Source organism: Sarcophilus harrisii, chromosome X (genome assembly GCF_902635505.1).
Source record: "Sarcophilus harrisii chromosome X, mSarHar1.11, whole genome shotgun sequence".
In the NCBI taxonomy this organism is placed as follows: Eukaryota; Metazoa; Chordata; class Mammalia; order Dasyuromorphia; family Dasyuridae; genus Sarcophilus; species Sarcophilus harrisii.
The window spans coordinates 76441144-76459499 of record NC_045432.1 but is presented as its reverse complement, the minus strand read 5'-3'; positions in this window follow the sequence as shown (position 1 = coordinate 76459499).

Sequence of the window (18356 nt, the reverse complement as noted above, 5' to 3'; positions counted from 1 at the left end):
GGGAGATGGGAGGAGATGGGATCAAGTGCCTCCTCTGTGGCGGAGGAACGGCTCTGAGCTGATCACTTGTGTGGAATCACGGATGGGAAGCTAGGCTCTTTGAGGTGCCTCACTTTTTAAATGAAGTAGGAGGTGAGGGACTTTGCCATGAAAAGGAAAGGCAGTGGGACCAGCTGATTGAGAAGAGAAGGTTGGCAACAACTGGCATGGGCAGCGTGTGCATCAGCAAGCATCGTCAGCCAAGGACCAGTTGAGAACAGATGACAATTTGGTAGCACATCCAATCCTCAGGCTTGTGTAACTTCCTTCAGCTCTGGTCAGCGTCCTTGGTGCATGGTGGGAGGGCATCAGAATGTGTGATGGTGGGGCCGCAGGGCAAGGGTTCTCAAGAATTGGGACAGCCTATCTCTTGTGTATATCAGTTTATCCTCAAGAAATTTTGTCATCTGCTCAACAGGGACTGAGAGCCCTTGAGGGCAGGGACTATTTTTGCCTTTCTTTGTATCCCTATCACTTGGTACAACGCTTGGCACATAGTAGGTGCTTTATAAGTGTTTGGTCGATAGGTTGTCATTTGCACTCGACCGCAGAGTTGAGTCACCTTCATAATAGTGATGAGTGCCCTCAATGGACATATGTCTACTTGATTTCAGCCTTGGCTGATATTCAGGACCAGGCTATCGAACAAGGTGATTTTGACATTCTCTCTTTGAAATTCTCTGGAATGATTTGGACACATGCATGTGACCCACCTTTTTGGATCAAAGTCTCGAAAGCCATGTTTTGTTCTGTTGCTGTATCAAAAGCTTTTGAAAACAAAAATAGTCACCAAATGATATGCACAGAGGACATTTGCTAACCAGCATTCTCTGTACCTTTGATCGGATTGGGATATGGGGAAGATGCGATCTATTGAGGAATAAAACTTGTCAAACCTGCCTGTTCTCTCTTCCTATCCCCAGTAAGGCCGCCCTCAGAGGATGGATGGGTCATTCTCATACTTTTTTTTTTATCTAGAGAGGAGAGTCAGCAGGATGGGTTGGTGGTCATCGCGATTTTCCTGAGCACCCTTTTAGATACGCTAATACGGTCTAATATTTTCTCCACGCTTTGCCTCTCTCTCCTAAAGCTAGCTGGGAACCAGTCCCTCCATGGCCTCAAAGCTTTGTAGCTGATCTTATGTGAACCTCTTCTGTACAGACATGTTTCAGTCTAGCTGCTCTCCTCCAGAAGCACATCTGGAATTGTGATGTCTGAGTCCAGATGTCCTTGGGCTCCACCGGCCTTGACAAAAAGTTTATTCTTGAAAATCTTGGCAGATGTTTTCTAGCCTTTGTCTGATTGTCATCTGTCTTCCACTCTGGTCTTTAAATGTCATCGGAAGGCCTTGGCTTAATTGAGTCTCTTCCTAAAGTTTCTTAAAACTTCTCCTCCCCCACTTCTGTTTTATGGGGCAGTGCGACTTTCCATCTTTTGCCATCCTTCCGCACAAGATCTTATGAACGAATGAATATTCTAAACTGATGACCCTCCTAGGGAAGAGTGAGCAGCTGTAATCATTGTCCATTGGTTAGATTTCTGTATGATATGCTTGGAGCTGGCACACCTGTCCATTTTCCATTTTGAGCACCTTGTTTAAAGAAGTCAGGCAAGAGCTGTTTTAATTGAATCGCCTCTAGTTTTCTTTTTCTTTCTTTTAGTTTTGTTTTAACTTTGATCTTTGCCCCCCAGCCAGCTGTTGGTCAGTAACACAAGAGCAGACTGATTCTGGAATGACTCTCATGCCACTAATGGCATTTCCTTTCTGTTCCAAAGGACTCAATTTATTTTTTTGATGTGATTCACTTCTCACCAGGTCCTATACCTCCTGATTTTTTTCTTTTCTTTTGTTTCCTTTTAAGGTATGTACATTTTTATTTTAAAATTTCTTTATTTATTTATGCATGGGTAATTTTTCCAACATTGACCCTTGCAAAACCTTTTGTTCCAAATTATCTCCTCCTTCCCCCATCCCTCCCCCATCTGACAGGGAGTCCAATACATGTTAAATATGTTGAAATACATGTTAAATCCAATATATGTATACATATTTATATAATTATCTTGCTGCACAAGAAAAATCAGATCAAGAAGGAAGGAAAAGAAAAACTGAGAAAGAAAACACTCAAATTAACAGAGAGTGAGAATGTTATGTTGTGGTCCACACTCAGTTCCCACAATTCTCTCTCTGGATGCCGATGGCTCTTTTCATCACTGAACAAGTGAAACTGCTTTGAATCATCTCATTGTTGAAGAGAGCCACGTCCATCAGAATTGATCGTTGTATAGTCTTGTTGCATGTACAATGATCTCCTGGTTCTGCTCACTTCTTTCAGCATCAGTTCCTGTAAGTCTCTCCAGGCCTTTCTGAAATCGTCCTGCCGGTCATTTCTTACAGAACAATAATATTCCATAGCATTCATATACCATAATTTATTCATCCATTCCCCAACTGATTGGCACCCACACGGTTTCCAGTCTCTTGCCACTACAAAGAGGGCTGCCACAAACATTTTTGTACATGTGGGTCCTTTCCCTCCTTTAAGGTCTCTTTGCGATATAAGCCCAGTAGTAACACTGCTGGATCAAAGGGTATGCACAGTTTGATAACTTTTTGATCATAGTTCCAAATGGCTCTCCAGAATGATTGAATCAATTCACAACTCTACCAACAATGTATTAGTGACCTAGTTTTCCCACATCCCCTCCAACAATAGTCATTATTTTTTTTTTCTGTCATCTTAGTAATTTGAGAGGTGTGTAGTGGTATCGCGGAGTTGTCTTAATTTGCATTTCTCTGATCAATAATGGTTTGGAGCACCTTTTCATGTGACTAGAAATAGTTTCAGTTTCTTCATCTGAAAATTGTGTGTTCATATCCTTTGACCATTTATCAATTGGAAAATGGCTTGAACTGTTATAAATTTGAGTCAATTTTGTATATATATTAGAAATGAGGCCTTTATCAGATCCTTTGCATGTAAAAATGTTTTCCCAGTTTATTGCTTCCCTTCTAATCTTGTCTGCATTAGTTTCATTTGTACAAAAACTTTTTAACTTACTATAATCAAGATTATCTATTTTGTGATCAATAATGATCTCTAGTTCTTCTTTGGTCCGAAATTCCTTCCTCCTCCACAGGTCTGAGAGGTAAACTATCCTATGTTCTTCTCATATGTTTATAATCTCATTCTTTATGTCTAGATCATGAACATATTTTGACCTTATCTTGGTATCCAGTGTTAAGTATGGGTCAATGCCTGGTTTCTGCCATACTAGTTTCCAATTTTCCCAGCAGTTTTTGTCAAATAGTGAGTTCTTATCCCAAAAGCTGGGGTCTCTAGGTTTGTCAAACACTAGATTACAGTAGTCATTAACTATTTTGTCCTGTGAACTTAACCTATTCCACTGATCAATTAGTCTATTTCTTAGCCAGTACCAAATGGTTTTGGTGGCCGCTGCCTTATAATATACTTTTAGATCTGGTACAGCTAGGCCACCTTCATTTGATTTTTTTTTTTCATTAGTTCTCTTGAACTTCTTGTTCTTGAAATTCTTGACCTCTTGTTCTTCCAGATGAATTTTATTGTTATTTTTTCTAGATCACTAAAATAAGTTTCTTGGGAGTCTGATTGGTATAGCACTAAATAAATAGATTAGTTTAGGGAGCATTGTCAGTATATGCATTTTTATTAAAGCTTTTTATTTCCAGAATACACACATGGATAATTTTCAACATTCACCCTTGCAAAGCCTTGTGTTCCAATTTTTTTTCCTCCTATTCCCCACCCCTTCCCCTAGACATCAAGTGATCCAATATATGTTAAACATTTGCAATTCTTCTATCCACATTTCCACAAATACCATGCTGTATAAGAAGACAGATTCTTTTTTAAAGGTAACGTATAAGCGTGAGGCTTCTGTGCCGTCCGGAAGGCTAGGGTTCTCTTTATTCCCTATGCTGAAACCATTTCTCACCTAAGTTTTGCTGCCCTTGCTTATGCTTTGCCTTGAAATCAGTCAAACTCATGTAATTGGCAAACTCGTTTGGAAAGTTCTTCATAGACTTTCCATTTTCTCATCCTTTGCAACAAATCAGAGCCACTGCAATTACGTCCATTTTTTTTGCAAATGTTCATGAATGTTGCAAGATGAGAAAGCCAGTCCTGTGGACTGATATTTCTCGTTGTCTTTGGACACACAAGGAAATCATCAGAGAACCTTTCGCTGAGCTGTAACTTATCTTCTTCGCTTCTCTGGTTTCCTTTTTGGTGAGGATGTCAAGCTCAATATGTCTCAATTCTTCCCCTAGCTGTATAGTGGATGCTGATTTCATGTGTGGAGTATCTAGAGCCTTCATAATTACAGCTAATAGTCCCCAAGCCACATATTCTCAGAACCCTCAGTGTCTGTCCTGGCCACTGCCAAAGCAGAAGGAAGAAGTATGGGATTGGGCACCATTTTGAATGTTTCTTTGTTCCACAGGCCACCAATGCCAGAGTTCAACAGTACATGCTCAGTGATGAGTCTGTTCATATTTAGCTGGGCTAGCCCCCCACCATTATCATACTTAAAGCCAAAGTAGCTTGGTAGAACTGGGCGGAGCTTTTGAGGACCCAATGTCATCTCTGTGCTATAGTGAGGAAGACTTTGTGGAAGTGGTAGCGACTATAGGTGTATTTATCCCAGCTTTCCAAATGAGGAAACTGAGACTCAGAGGCTTTATGATTTGTTCAGGTCTACACAGCTAGTGTCAGAGCAAAGAGTTTTACTCAGGTCTCCTTGACTCCAACTCCAGCACCACCATGTGTGTATGACTTTGGGCAAGTTACTTTCTTGCTTCTCTTCGTCTCAGTTTCCTCATCTGTAAAACTGAGTTGTTGGACTAGGAGCTATCTATGATCTCTTCCAGCTTGAAGTGGCGTATCCACAGTGAGCATCGGGCACTTCAGTTCCGCTGGCAGAGCGTCCATTTTAGCTTCCAATTTGAATCAGCAGTGTTTATTTGCGAAATACACATCTGATCCCTATCAGGATGGCCCCATGTGGTCAGCCTCGAGTGGGGAAGCAGGTGGGCTTGTGGCACAGCCCTAAATCTGTCCAGGAAGAAGCACCGATATGTGTCGGCCTCTTGTTTGATCGCCGCCTGCCTTGGACTTTCTGGGTCTCTGATGTGGACCCAACTTTGCTGCTTTTCCTGCTTCCCCCACATGTGGTTCCCTTAGCTTGGGATACTTAAGTCTTTGTCTTTTGGTCCTCCCAGTGTCTGGCACACAGTAAGCACTTTAGAAAGGTTTTTTTGGAATCAAATTGCCTTGAGCAGTAGTACAGTCCCAATGAATGCCATTGTAGCTTCTCGGTCCGAGCGGCCGTCTGGAAATGGATTTAAGGTTGGTGAGTGGTGATTATCTTGCCCTTTTAGCTCTAGTGGCAAATATCCTTCAAGAGAACATAAAAGCATCTGATGAAAACTGACTTGGTGGCTTCTCTGAGCCTCAGAAGCCACTTTCAAAGTCATCTAGTCTTTTCCTCTGACTTACTCTGGGCAGCTGGGAAGCTCACCTGTTAGCATAAGCCCACAGTGAGTAATGCTTGGCTTTGTGTATTATTTATTTAGTAAAGATTGTGTTATTTACCTATTTTGGTTTTTCGCTAAGTCAGTATATGGCTGCAGGGATCCTACTATATGGTTTAGTCACCCCTCTTCCCATCTGAGTTAGGTACCGCTGGTTTTGTGGTCTGCATGGCCAACGGGAGCTGTTGTCGTTCCCTCATTTCAGTCGTGTCTGACTCTTTGTGACTCTGGGATTTTCTTGGTAAAGATACTGCATTGTTTTTCCATTTCCTTCTCCAGCTCATTTTACAGATGGAGAAACTGAGGCCAACAGGGTGAAGTGACTTGCCTAGGATCACACAGCTAGGAAGTGTCTGAGGTCGGATTTGAACTCAGGTTCCCCTGACTCTAGGCCCAGTGCTCTATCCACCAGGCCACCAAGCTGCCCGCCAGTAAAATTATCATTATGTAAATAACATGGCAGCCCAAAAAGTGAATTCAGCCTTGGTCTTCTGTAAGAAAGGCTTAGCTTCCAAGAGTCAGTGATCGTCCCGCCGCACCCTCTCCTTGTTCAGCACTATCTGAAATACGAGTTTCATTCCAGGCACCACAGTTTGAGCAGGCTATTGAGGAGGTGAAGGAGGATGATGGCGAAGGGTCTTGATCAGGTCCATGGTATCTGAGCCTCGGTTGGAGGAAGTGGAGATGTTTACTATGGAGAAGATGAGACACTTGTTCTGTTTGGCCCCAGAGGGCAGAAATGGGGCAATGGGGGGAGTTTCCGAGAGACCAATTTAAGTTTGATGTCAGAAAACTCAGCTTGGACTAGTTGGCCCCTGAGGTCCGGGGCTGTGGCTGCTCTTTGTGCTCTCAGTGTTAAGTCAGTTATTTGTTTGATGTTGTCATAGAAATGGTTGTCCTGGTTCTGCTCGCTTCAGTCTGCATCGGTTCATACAATCCTTGCCAGTTTTTTTGGTACCATCTCTTTTTTATAGTCCTTTTTGGCACAATAGTGTCTTCCATAACAGGGTCTTCCTAAAGCACAGCTTCTTCAGCTGCCCCCCCCCTTACTTTCTAGTTCTTGGCCCCTATGAAAAGAGCTGCTAGGAACAGATTGGACTTATGCTTCCTCTGCCTTTCTTTAATGTCTTTGAGGGTATAGGCCTAATACGGGGAATTTCTGGGTAAATGGAGTAACTTGCTGTTGAACTCGACAAGGAGACTTTCTGTTTGTTGCCCTCTCAATTCTATGGGGATGTGAGAGTTTCTGAGCATGGCCACTATCCAACTTTCCTCTGAATTCTCTTCCACTGGAGAGCTCCTGCTGCTACCCTTGTTAACTTCCATGGCAACTGAGGTCTCTCCATAGTAGCACCCACTCCCTTTCCCATGGCAGCCATTTGAGAGGCTTTTATGCCCTACCAAGGAGCATGAGCAGATTGCAGTTTTCTGGGCACCAGAACGCGGTCCCGAGGCCAAAAGGCTCATGCCATGAAGGCCCCTAGAATTCAAAAGCAGCTTCCCACCATCTTTGTTTTCCTGCAGCTTTTCCTCCTGTTCAGGCAATTTGACAGTGAATATTGGTTATTGGTGCCCTGTTTTGTGCAGATGCTCTGATGGCTGGTGAGCCTTCAGCTGAGAGACTGTAGGTGGGCAGGAGGGGTGCAAGCAAGTGAGGCAGAGTGAGCTCTTCTGGGAGGGATGGAGGGCACTCCAAGTAGCCGGTTGGTGCCTCCCGGATATCTGGCTGTCCCGGCTGGGCAGAAAGATGTCGGTGACTTGGCACTGTTGGGAGAAGCTTGATGACAGCTCCTTTTCTTCCCTGGCTGCTGGGACTTTCTTTGTAAAACAGAGAGGGAGAAAGGGAAAGAGAGAGGACAGAGAGGAAGAGAGAGGGAAAGAGAGGGAGAGAGAGGGAGGAGGGAGAGAGAGGGAGGAAGAGGGGGAGAGAGAAGAGGGGAAAGAGAGGGAGAGAGGGAGGAAGACCAAGAGACAGAGAGACAGAGAGAGATCGAGAGACAGAGACTGAGACAGAAAGAGAGAAATTGAGAGAGACCTAGAGACAGAAAGAGAGAGATTGAGAGACAGAGACCAACTCCTTGATATTCTGCCTCTGATTTTTCTGCAGTAATGACTCTAAATAAATGTCTCTCCCTCGGTAGTGCCTTACTTAATATGGCAATGGAGACAAAGAACACCGTTATGGGTGTCAGAGCCCATTTTCCCCGAAATTGCTATCAGAAGACAAGCAATCACTTAAGACAGCAAGAGGCTGGCCCCCGGCTGCCATTTGTCTCCAGCTCAGCAGGGGAGCAGGGGCCTGAGCTGAGCATGGCACCAGGGAACACTTTCTGGGCACGAGCTTCTTAATTTGAAAGCTGTCTCTGAGGTTTGATTTACTCTGGCCATGGGACAATGTGCCTCCTGAATTGATTGGGCGCATTTGAGATACCGTAGATCCTTTTGTGAAATTGCATTCTTGATTTGATTCTGTGTGAATTGGTTGTCTTCCCCCCCCCTCTGAGCCTCCCATCTTCCCAACTTCCCTATTACAATCAGAGGCTCCGAGCTCCGTCCCTTCGGGGCCTCCCTCTGCCCACTCCACGGATCCAACCTGCCGCCCGACCTTGCCCTTCCCACCTCTGCCGCGTCCTTCCGATGGGCTGCCCCCTCGCAGCTCACGTATTCGCTTGCTTACTGGAGGCTGTACCACCTTCTCCCCTGGACCACCGAAATGCCTCCTAACTGAGTTTGTGGTTCAGATCCCTTCCCTGTTCACCCTCCACTCATTTGCCAAAATCATCTTCTTAAGATGAAGGTCGGACCATGCCGTTCCACCCCAACTTTGATTACCTCCAAGATCAAATAGAAAATCTTATATTTGGCTTTCAAAGTTTTTCAAAGCATTTATTAAGCACCTGCTGCGTGCCAGGTGATGGAAAGGGAAGATGGCAAAAGTGACAGTCCCTGCTCTAGAGGTACTTACATTTGAATGGGAGAGACGGCAGGCATATATTTATGTACAAACAGAAAACACAGCAAATGAATTCTAGGGCACGCTCCAGAAACACAGACTGTATTTTGGGGAAGAGAAGGAAAGAGTGGTGCAGTTGATAGAGCACCGACTGTGAAGTCAGGGAAGCTCTTCTTGCTGAGTTCAAATCCAACCTCGGACACGTATCAGCTGTGTGACTCTGGGCAAGTCACTTCACCCTGTGTGCCTCAGTATCCTTACCTATACAAAGGAGCTAGAGAAAGAAATGGCAGATCACTTCAGTACCTCTGCCAAGAAACCCCCAAATTGGGTCTTGAAGTTGGCCATGACTGAAAAACAACCGAACAAACCAAAGGCCATTTAAGGAGGGAGAGAACACTACTAACAGTGTGTATGTATGTGTGTGGCCACCCACATATGGGAGTGGAAACTCATGAAAGCCTTAATGGAGGATATGTGCACCTCGAATGGAGTTGGGGGCTTCCAAGAGGTGGAATTTATGAGGGAAGGTCTGGGCATTGGGACAATATGTACAAAAGCAAAGAGGCAGGAGATGGGACATAGAGCAAATGAAGTGGGATGATGGGAAATAAGTCTGGAAAGCTGGGCTAGCTTTGGATTGGGGATGGTTTTGAATGTCAAACAGGAATTTGTATTTGCTCCTGGAGGCCAAAGGGAGCCACTGAAGGTTTTGGCTTTTAGAAAGGTCACTTTGACAGCTCTGGGAATGACGGATTGGATTAGAGAGGAGACAATTGCAAGTATGGGAGAATCGATCAAGGTGGCATAGTCAAGTCATCTAACCTTTGCCTCTGTTTTCTCATTTGTAAAAATGGAGATGATAATAGCACTTTGCAAACCTAAAAGCCTTTGCTAACGATTACAATTTTTGTTCATGTTGTTGTTGTTAAGGGGTAGGAGTTGTTAAAGAATAGCGAAGAACCGATGATGACCCCACAATTGTGACCCTGCGTGGCTGGAAGAATCTAAGAAGAGAGGAGGCAGGGTTTGAGGAAAAGATAATTAGGTGGGGTTTGAACACTGGAATAGGTTGGAACGGATGCTCCAATTCCCTCCTTTCGGCCTTAACCCCGTGTTCCTATGACCTAAAATGGGTCTCCCCTGTAGTCAGGGGATTATTCAGCAGACTGGATGGGTAAGCCAGACTCACCATGGACAGCTCCATCAATGGCTTGGAAATTCTCCTGATCTCAAGCCCTCTTGGCACTGGTTTGTGAAGGCTGAGCTGTAGGGGGTGACATCTGAGAAGCATCAACAGGCTGAGTGGGAGAGGGAGCCTTTGGTCCCAAGTAGTTGGAACCTTTGGAGTTTGCTTGGGTCAGTTTGATGATCCATCTGGGTCATGTCACAGCTGCCTCGGGAAGAAAACAGTTGTCTCCAGTCCTTTATCAAATTTTAAACTCTACAAAACAATTCTCTAATATTTGCCTGTTTTTATCTCTGTAACTTTCCAGTGATTGCTTCAGTCTCACCAGAACCTTCCCTTACGATAAAGAAGTACAGTTAAACAAAATAAATGAGCTCTTAGACCATGTCCAATGGTGTATGTCTCATTCTGCACCCTCAGTCCACCATCTCTCTGCCATTTTGGGAGGTATATTTGGCTACCAGTCTTTTACAATGGCAATTGATTGCTCTTCTACACAATTTCTCTTATTTAATATATGTATATCTATTATATGTGTAGATAGGAATATACATATATCTCTCTAAATACATAGAGAGATATATTTATATATAGGCCAAGACCTGTGACTTCATCAGGGTAGGGACTTGACCAGTGAAAACTGGCAACTCATCCTTTGTCTTAGAGAACGTCCTTCGGCCTTTATTTAGCTATTCTTTCACGGCGTCTCCCTAAGGGCATCTCCACCGAGCCAGTTGGTTCAGGATCTGTTGGTTGTGCTTCTTAATAAGCCCTTGTGCCAGCGTCTCTACTTGTTGCAAGTAGACTTTGCTGTGGACTTTGGGGGAACCTACTTTGGGGAAGTGAAGAGTGAGGTTACGAGGAAGTGAGAGCAGTTAACAGTTCCTCTTCCCAGGGATTTCAGCCCACTTAAGAGATGCTATCCCAGCTCTTCTGCTTAATCTCTGAAAGTCTGCTGGGGGAAAGGATCTACCCTTAATCATGGGGACATGGCAGGCAGGCAGTTTGGGAGAATCCCATGAACTCCTTGCCATGATGCTTCTTGATTTTTGAGGGAAATAATAGTGAGGGAAAACTCACTTTGGTTGAGAGCTTCATGCAAAGGGCTGATTTTTTTCCTTCTGAGTTCACAGATTTGCCTCCTCCCCTGAAACTATCCGTGTATCTTCTAGAGAGCCATGGTCCTCCAGTTAAGAACCTCTGCTTTTGATGGGAATAGATGTCAAGGCCAGACTTCCCTCAGCTGGATCTCCAGGGGTATCAGGGAAGGCAGGTGTCCTCTGCCATGGACATACCAGGCTTCAGCCAGCAGTTGGAGAAGATATTTGGGGATTGTGGGGCCTTTGAAATGAGACCGGTAGGCCACTGCCTACTCTGCCTATGTAAGGGCAAGCTTGTCAGGGCTAGTCCCTCTCTATTCACTTAACCATGTGATAGATGTCTCCAAAGGCATGCAAGTAAGTGGGGTCCTAGGATTAGAGAGATGTCAGACCACTCTGTCCAGGTGCTTAGCACAGTGTCCTGACACATAATAGGAGCTTAATAAATGCTTATCGGCTTGACTCAAGAAAGATTACCATTATCTTATGATGGTAATTGCTTTCTGCATTGGTGCTTTGATATGCTGAGATACACACACACATGTATACAATATTCTTTTTGGTACAAACCTATACTTTCTCTGGTATGGGGGATTCCCGGGTGCACCTGGGGGATGCTGCAGGAGATACAGCAGCAGGCCTAGAATCAGGAAGATTTCAGTTTAAAGGTGGCTTTAAATGCTTACTGGCTGTGTGACTCCAGCCAAGTCGTTTCATCCTGTTTGCCTCAGTTTCCTCCTCTGTAAAATGACTTGGAGAAGAAAATGGCAAATCGCTCTATTGTCTTACTAAGAAAACCCCAAATGGGCCATGAAGAGTCTACGACGAATGAGACAATTAAACAAACACCAATAGGGAACTCCAGGTGAGGGAATTCTTTTTACCATTGCAGATTGTTGTCTAGGGCTCTGAGAGGTGAGATAAGGTGACTTGCTTAGGGTCCTACAGCTAGGAGGTGTCAGAAGCTCCTTCCAAAATGACATTTCACCCACCATCTCCGACTGAGGGATTTAGCTCTAGTCTTAAAGCTGGCAAGTGTCAGAACCCAGACTGGACATTGCTCCTGACTCCAGAGAGAGAGAGAGGGAGAAAGGGGGAGGGGAGAGTTTGTCTTAAAATCTGGACAGTAATGTGTCCAGGTAGGAACAAAATCTCCTTTCTTACTGTGCTTCCTTCTCATGCTGATTACTGCCCAGATAGCTGAGGTTTGCTCTTTCTCTTATTAGGATTTAAAAAAATATAGTTGGATGTCTTTCCTAAAGTCCTGCTGTGCTCCCTCCTGGTGGTGTGGAGGTAACCCCTGGTTCTGGGAGACTCTGCCAGGGAGCCAAAGCTCGGATAGGTCCTAAGGGGCTGGAGAGGCTCTGAGGATGGACCCCTTCATGGCCTGGATAGGTTGGCCACAGAGGGATGACCTTTGGCTTTCTTCACTCAGCATCATTTGGTGGCTCTCTTCCAATACATTTCTCTTCATTTTTCCCCATCATTCCCTTATACTGCGGGTTGGCCAGTCATCCCCCAATCTTTGAATTCCAAGGTCACTTCTTTTGTTTTACTCTGTTTGCAGCAAAGGCTAGTGGGGGGGTTGAGTACTAAGATGCACCTTCAGATTGTTCAACACTATACAAATATAACTGAGGGAGGGCCTATGGAGACGGGAGGGCCTGCGGAGAAAGGGGGCCTACGGAGAAGGGAGGGCCAGTCTTCCATTTCCTGATACAGAAAAAACTAATGGCTAGGAGGCACAAATTTAGCTTGATCTGGCATTGGGAAGACCTGAGTTCAAAGGTAGCCAAAGATATTGACTAACTGTATAACCCTGGGCAAATTACTTAACCTCTGTCTGCTTCAGTTTCCTCAACTGTCAAATGGGGATAATAATAGCACCTACTCGCCGTGTTGCTGTGAGAATCGAATGAACTTTGTAAACTGTTTTGCAAATTTTAAAATACATATAAATGCTAGTTGTTATTATTATTATTATTATTATATTTATTAAGAAAGTGCTGTCCTGAGATCAAAGTCTCAGGGACAATCAGCCAGAAACTTCACTGTTAATGAAATCATATTCCTTTAACTATGGGGACTCAGGGGACCATGAATGTAAAACTGGAAAGGCCGCTGGGCTTCTCCAACTTCAGGGGCCCAGAAAGACAGTGACTTGGCCAAGACCTTGGGTACCATAGAGCAGAGCTGACGTTAGATCTTGGGCACTTTGACTCCCCACCCGAGTCTCTGCCCACTATTCCATGCTGCTCCTCATGAATGTTTTAAGAGGATCTGGGGGTCTCAATCTGTGATCTCTTTGTCACAGGGAACTCCCAGTGAGTAAAACCCCCTTCCCAATGCAAATCGGCCTCATGCTAGCAATCTCAGAGGGCATCAGTGACTTGTCTAACGCCACATAGCTGGTCGGGGCCCAAGGCGTGCCAGTTTCCACGTGGGTCCCCTTCCCCTTCCTCTCTGTGTAAGCCTTCCCAGTAACAGTGACGCCAACCCGCTAACTACATCCGACAGCAGATGCATATTCAACTCCCATTGTCCCCAGCCTGTGCAGAGGAGGGAGGGCCACAGATTTTCTCATCTCTTAGGGGGCCAATGCTGGTCATTAGAATTTCCCAGCTCTCCCCTTGATTTTGTCATTCTTTCCATTGACACTATTGTGGTCCTGGTGAATGTTGTTTTCCAGTTTCATCCAGTTCCCTCAGCATTAGTTCCCACAAACCCCTACTTTCCTGATTTCTTTGCTCCCTAATTATGTTTGTCACAAGCATCCCTCTTCCACCTCCCTGCTCAGTTGGCCAAACCAATCCTCCCCGAAGCGGCCACTAATCCCCAGTTGCTATGTGAACCAGCAACAGGAGATTTGTCCCTTTGCAGAAAGGGATTTTTCCTGAAAGGGCAGGTACTCCAAGCCACCATCTCAAAGAAAGCTGGTGGAGGGCTCGCCTGGCAGTTCCTTTTGGTTTGTAGCAATCTAAAAACCTAGTGGAAGGGAAGAAGGGGGGGGACAGAGGAAGGAGTAAGTGGGAGGGAGAAAGGAAAGAAGGGAGTAAAAGAAGAATGGAGAGAGGGAAGAGATGAAGGGAAGGAGGGAAGGAAAAAGGGAATAAAAGAGGGAGATAGGGAGGAAGAGAGTAAAGAGAGGAGGGAAGGAGGAAGGGAAGAAAGAAGGAAAAGGACAGTGGAGGAGGGAAAGGAAAAAGGGAGAAAGAAAGAAAAGAGGAGGGAGAAAGAGGGCAAAGGGGACGGAAGGAGGGAAAAAGAAAGAGTGAGGGGGAAAGAGAAGGGAATAAAGGAGAAAGGAAGGGAGAGAGTGGGGAAGAGAAGAAAGGAGGGAGGGATGGAGGATTGAAAGAAAGGAGGGAGGGAGGAAGAGGATAAAAGGAGAGAGGGTAAAAAGGGAAAAAGAAAGAAGTATGGGGAAAGGAAATGAAGATGGCAAAGGGAGAGGGAAGAAATGAAGGAGGGAAGGAGGAAGGAAGGGAAAAAGGAAGGAGGAAGGAAAGAAGGGAGGAAAACATGGAGGGAGGAGGGGGAAAGGAAGAAAAGAAGAGAGGAAAAGAGAGAATGAGGGAAGAAAGGGAAAAGGTAAGGAAAAGGAAAGAAAGGTGGAATGGAAGGGAGGGAGGCAAGAAAGGAGAAAAGAAGGAAGGAAGAAAAAGAGGGAGGAAAGAATAGAGGGAGAAGGAGAAAAAAGGGAGGAAGAGAGGATGAAAGGAAGGGAGTGAAGGAGAAAGGAAAGAAGGGAGAAAAACATGGAGGGAAGAAGGGGGAAGGGCAGAAAAGAAGGGAGGAAAAGAGAACAAGGGAGGAAAGGCAAAGGGAAGGAAAAGGAAAAAAAGGTGTAATGTAAGGGAGGGAGGGAAGAATGGAACAAAGAAGGAAGAAAAAGAGGGAGGAAAGGAGAGAGGGAGAAGGAGGGAAAAAGGAAGAAAGAGAGGGATGAAAGGAAGGGAGGGGAGGAGGAAGAAAAGAAGGGAGGGGAGGAGGAAGAAAAGAAGGGAGGAAAACATGGAGGGAGGAGGGGGAAAGGAAAAGAAGAGAGGAAAAGAGAGAACAAGGGAGGGAAGGAAAAAGGGAAGGAAAAGGAAAGAAAGGTGGAATAGAAGGGAGGGAGGGAAGAAAGGAGCAAAGAAAGAAGGAAGAAAAAGAAGGAGGAAAGAAGAGAGGGAGGAGAGAAAAAGGGAGAAAAAAGGATGAAAAGAAGGGAGGGAAGGAGGAAAAAAAGAAGGGATGAAAACATGGAGGGAAGAAGGGGGAAGAGTAGAAAAGAAGGGAGGAAAAGAAGGAAAGAGGGAAGAAAGGGAAAATGGGGGAAAGGAAAGAAAGGTGGAATGGAAGGGAGGGAGGGAAGGAGGGAAGAAAGGAGAAAAGAAGGAAGAAAAAGTGGGAAGAAAGAACAGAGGAAGAAAAAGAGAAAAAAGAGGGAGGAAGAGAAGATTGAAAGAAGGGAGGGAAAGAGGAAGGAAAGAAGGGAGGAAAACATAGAGGGAGGAGGGGGAAAGGAAGAAAAGAAGAGAGGAAAAGAGGGAAGGAGGGAAGAAAGGGAAAAGGGAGGGGGAAGGAAAGAAAGGTAGAAAGGAAGAGAAATAGGAAAGAAGGGAAGGAAGGATGAAAGAAGAAAGGAAGGAAAGAAGAAAAAGAGGGAGAAAGAATGGAGGGAGAAGGAGAGAAAAAGAGGGAAGGAGGAGGGAGTGAAAGAAGAAAGGGAAGGAGGAAGGAAAGAAGGGGAAAGGGAAGAAAAGAGAAAGGGTAAAAGAGAAGAAAGAGGAAAGGAGGTAGGGAAGAAATGGAGGAAAGAAGGGAAAAAGGAAGAAGGGAGGGAGGAAGAGAGAGAAAAGGATGTAAGGAAGGGAGGAAAGAAAGGAAGGGAGGGAAGAAGGGAAGAAAGGATGAAAAGAGGGAGAAATATAGGAAAGAAAAAGAGGGAGGGAAGAGGGGAAGAAGGAAGTAAAGGAAAGAAGGAGGAAAAATAAGGGAGAAAGGAAAAAGAAGGGGGAAGGGAGGAAAAGAAGGAGAAAGGGAAATAAGCATTTATTAAGCACTTCCTGTGACCTCATTTGATCTCAACAATTTTGAGAGGTGGATGCTATTATTATCCCCATTTTACAATTGAGAAAACTGAGGCAGACAACAGTTAAGGGACTTGCTCACTAGTAAGCAAGGCTGCACTTGAGTTCAGGTTCAAGTTCCTGCTGCTAGGCCTAACACTATATCTATGCTGTGCCTCCTTACTGCTGGCGTGGCTTGGAACAGGCTGGCTCTGTTGTAGCCACTCCTCCTTTGCCTACTTGTCCCCTTCCCTTTCCTGGAATCTTCTGGACCTCAAACCTCCAGTGCCCCACCCGGCCTGGTTAACTGCTGCCTCCCTGCTCCTGCCAATCACGTTCCTGTCTCTGTCTAGCAAAAGTGGGGCTTTGGGCCAGTCGTTCGGCTGTCAGGGATGTCCCGGGCACGCCTGTGTGACACCAGGAGGAAGGGTAAGAAGCTGATGTAGCTCAGAAGTTGGGTCAAGAGGAGTGGGGGGTAGTACAGAAACCTCATTTCTTTTCTACCTGGGGCCTAGCTGATCCCCTCTAGCTGGATTCTTGTTTCTGATGACTGTCACCTCCTTTCTAGGCTTCTTGAGATTTCCCTACTATCTTTGGAAACCCCTTTCTCATGCCAGTTGTATGATAGGCAAATCGCTTCTCTTTTGGAGCCTTGGTTTCCCAATCTGTTAAATGGGCACTATATTTGCATTACCTGTCTCGTGCACTTGTGATGAAAGCTCTTGACTCTTCATTTTCCATGCAGATGTGCTTTGTTGTAACTTGGTGTTCTGAGGCCCGAGCGTGGGACCGTGCACATAATAGGCACTGTCAGAAATAGTCATCGCATTTCGGTCCATGAGAGGGTTCTACTCTCAAAGCATAATTAGTCCGAACACCTGGATCCTTCCAGGTTTTTTAACAATCCAATTGAATTAGAATGTTAGCGCTGGGACGGGCTGGCAGCAACTTTTAGTCCACCCTCATCTTTGGAGAGAAGAGAGAGCTATGGTTCAGAGAGCTTAGGGAACTCACTCCAAACCACACAGCCCATTAATTGGCGCTCTCTGGCTCTCTTGAGAGCGGATTCTCTGAGTGCTCTACATTGCATTTCATCCTTGACTTTCTTCTTCTGTGCTTGTAGGAATTAATTAATTGTACTTATAATTATAATCCACCGAGCAGCTTTACCAAATCCGAATGTCTCCTTTGGGTTAATCGACATTCTTAACCCTCATGCTTATTGTACTTCGAGCCACAGGATTACGAACGCACAAGAAACATAAGGTTAAGTGACGTTTGCTCCAAAGTCTGGACGGCCCCACTCAGGGACTGCTGCATCCAAGCTCCCTGGCCCAGATCCTTTGCAAGCCCTTCAGGGGAATTGGAGGTCTCCTAGCAAAGGAAGACCAGCCCTTGAGGGCACTAGGCCCTGGGCCCTTATTGAGCCCATAATAAAGCTCCCAGCTCAACAGTGGCTTGGGCAGTGGACATTTTCTAATTCACTTGGCCTCTGGGATTGAAGCAAGCTGGGCAGTCGGATTTCTGATTTCTCGAAATATTGGCTCCAAGCTTTTTTTTTTCAATCATGGTTTTAAGAGAGTTCAATGAGTTTTAAATTCTCTCTCCTTGACCTGTTTTTCCAGGACAGTTGGAAAAACAAGTCAAGGATCGAGATTTTACAGCTATATTTTATACTCTCAGCTATCTTAGGTTTTCCTCCAGTTTTTTAATCTTTTGATTTTGTTCTAATATTTCTTACCATCTCATAGAGACATTGACACCCATTTGGACTCATCTAGTTTCTTTTTTTTTTAACTGAGATATTTTATTTTTAATATGCTAAAGATTTACAGATATAACTCACTTGAATCAATGCACTTCCAAAGGTTACCAAATTTTTTAATAATAGCTTTTTATTTTCAAAGTCTATGCAAAGATAGTTTTCAACATTCACCCTTGCAAAACCTTGTGTTTCAAATTTTTCTCCCTCCCTTCCCTGCTCCAGTTTCCAGGCAATTTTACTCTTTGGGTAAAGCTGAGCCCTTTACCGTCTAAGCTGTTGGTTCTCCTTCCGTTCTCTTCTTCTGGGAGTTTTATTTGATCACTTTATCTCTTCTAGGTCTGCACGAAGCCCTGGGAGAACATCCATTTTCCCCTTGAGTGTCTGCTTGCAGTTACCTGGGAGTGGCCTCTTCCTTCTAGCCTGGATTTGTGGGCCCGCCAATTGTTTCTGCTGCTTGCTATCAATGGAATTGAGTTTTGGTGGCAGCACCAGGCATCACTTCCTTCTGTGGTTTTTAGGTGGGTGGTTGGCCTTACTTGGTCTTACCCTGTGACCTCTGGTTACCGCTCTGACCTCTACTTCCCAGGGTTTGGCCATCCCCTGGATCTGTGCATCTCATCATAGACTGTGGCTCCAACTGCCTTTCAAAGTCCCTGCTATGGCTTTCTGAGAACTCTGGGG